This window comes from Gigantopelta aegis, unplaced genomic scaffold (assembly GCF_016097555.1).
Source record: "Gigantopelta aegis isolate Gae_Host unplaced genomic scaffold, Gae_host_genome scaffold72, whole genome shotgun sequence".
NCBI lineage: Eukaryota > Metazoa > Mollusca > Gastropoda > Neomphalida > Peltospiridae > Gigantopelta > Gigantopelta aegis.
Window position 1 is genome coordinate 178,704 of NW_024537379.1, and position 2,951 is coordinate 181,654.

Genomic DNA, 2,951 nt, shown 5'->3' on the forward strand with positions numbered 1-2,951 from the left:
GTGAGGAAGGGGACTGTTCTGATGGGAATATTACATACAGTCCGTCCCATCCTCCTACAAAAATGTTGTTTTGTTGTTTTTGTAAATAATTTAAGCTTGGTTTGACATAAAAATAAAATAAAAGTGTTTTGGAAATAACAAAAATATACTATTTTGTGCGTAATTTAGTTAGTTTATTATATTTCTTTCTTTCTTTTATTTACTTTTCGCTATCACTTATATCAGTCACATACAACTTCATTTGAAATATCTGGTATTTTCGAAGATTAATTTTTTTTATCTACATGTATTTTTTAAATTTATTTATTATTCAATTTATTTTCTTTGTTTGATTTTTTCTTTGTTTACACTTCAACATTTATATTAGTCATATACAACTTCATATCAAATATCTGGTATTTACGAAGTTTTAAAAATATTTATTTATTTATTTATTAGGCCCTATTTCTTCATTTTCATTGACCATTTTAATTATTTATTAATTGATTGTCCGTCGTCCAAGGCATTATTTAATACGTTTGCATCCAACATTCAAATGAAGTACATTACGACTGCGCATAATAAACCCTCATGAGTTTATAATAAAGAGACCATCCTGAGTTTGTAGCCATATTATCAAGCTGTCGGCTAGTCTAATCTGTTATAAATATAACTTACATGTTTCTTAGGCTGAATAACCTTGCTTTAGATTGCCCTCGCCCCCCCCCCCCCCCCCCCCCCGACTTCCTTATTGTTCCTACAGGCCTAATTCAAATGTTTTATAATACCGTAACTCAAATTTCATATGTATCATTTAATTTTATTCCAAATACCGAACAAAATTTTAAATAACTTGGGGAAAAAGAAATTCAAATCTTGACAAGAATCCTGAATGTATTTATTCGTATAATGCTTTCTAACTCATGTTAAATACGATAAATATCTGTATACTTATACGCGCGCACACGCACACACATTAATATTATTTCAGCCCATATTCAATATTTGTCCGATATTTATCGTGTACGGATCCGAACATGGGCGGATGGGGACTCTTTGATTTAGGGGGGCTGGAGGGGTTGATTTGCCCGAAATTTTACCCAGATAAAAACTGACTGAATTTTTCCCACTGTTTTGCCCGAATTTGCCCCCCCCCCCCCCCCCCCCCGGGGTCGTACGCCCATGGATCCGAACCGAATCGAGCATTAACAACAAAATATAATTGTTGGATATCGACAGAATTTTCGGGTTCCCTACTGATAGAATAATTAATCATGGAGATATTCACATTCCTATTGCGTGGCCTCCCATTGTCTATGTCCCCCAACTTGTACACAGGGCAATTTTTGCGAGATCTCGCGTGATTTCACGGTTAGCGTCCACGAAATGCTCTGCGACACGGACATGCGCAGTGAAATGTGATACTGGTCTATTCTGTTGCAAAAAAAAAAAAAACCTTGCAATCAGTATAAAATATCCTTTAAGACTGAGTCGCCATAATTCACTAAACTTTAACTACACCACTAGAGCACGTTGATTTATTGGAGATACGCTTGTTCTAATGATTGTCAAATATAACCGTCCTAAAAAAAAAAAAAAAAAAAAAAAAAAAATATATATATATATATATATATATATATATATATATATATATATATATATATATATATCCATCATAATATGAAAATTATTGTTTGAAGAATTATATTTTTAAAAAATCCCTCGGGGGCGGGATTTAGCTCAGTCGGTTGAGAGCTCGGCTACGGTTCTTAATAGTGTCGTAGGATCGAACCACCTCAGTCGGTCCATTCAACTGATTAGGCTTTTCTCGTTCCAGCCAGTGCACCACAACTGGACAAAGGCCGTGGCATGTGCTTTCCTGTCTGTGGGTAAGTGCATATTAAAGATCCCTTGCTCCATTAGGGAAAATGTAGCGGGCTTCCTGTGATGGCTACGTGTCAGAATTACCAAATGTTTGACATCCAATAGCCGACGATTAATTAATCAATGTGCTCTAGTGATGTCGTTAAACAAAACAAACTTTAACTTTAGATATTCCTTCGAAATCAGTTTTTCATTGGTTGTAAAGGCTGTAGGGGCCTACGTATCCGGGTATAACCTACTCTCCTTTTTTTAAAGTGGTGTAGCCGAGTATATTCTATAGTATAACTCCCCCCCCCCCCCCCCCCCCCCCCGTCCTGGGGCAAAACCTCAATATTCGGGCAAAAGTAATAGAGATATTTGGGGGAAATGTGCTAACCTGAGACCTTTTTACAATGTATTTCCATCATTCTACCCTCAAAATTAGTTGTAATCCATGTAAAAATGTGTATTTATTCGTTTGCTACCCTATATTATAGCTGTTTGACAGTAATGCTAATGTTAATAAATGTTGTTATCCAGATTCGAGCATTTTTGTTTAATTCGGACAAAAACCACTAGGAGCGGTCGTAGCCCAGTGGTAAAGCGTTCGCTTGATGCGCGATCGGTCTGGGATCGATCCCCGTCAGTGGGCCCATTGGCCTATTTCTCGCTCCAGCCAGTGCACCAAGACTGGTATATCAAAGGCCGTGGTATGTGTTATCCTGTCTGTGCGATGGCACATATAAAAATTCCTTGCTGCTAATCGAAAAGTAGCCCATGAAGTGGTGACAGCGGGTTTCCTCTCTCAATATCTGTGTGGTCCTTAACCATATGTCCGACGCCATATAACCGTAAATAAAATGTGTTGAGTGCGTCGTTAAATAAAACATTTCTTTCCTTCCTTCCTTCCTGGCCCCTACAAAAATAGTAGCCCCCACGATTATGGCTGTGAGCTTTTCTCTTTGTTCACACCCCCCCCCCCCCCCCCCCCCCCCCCCCCCACACACACTTACGTTTTGTTATCAGTGATCTTCTCCTTTTTCCTAAGCCTACATGAGAAAATTTGTATTTTATAATCTGGCCACTTACATGCCTGTATACTTTAATGC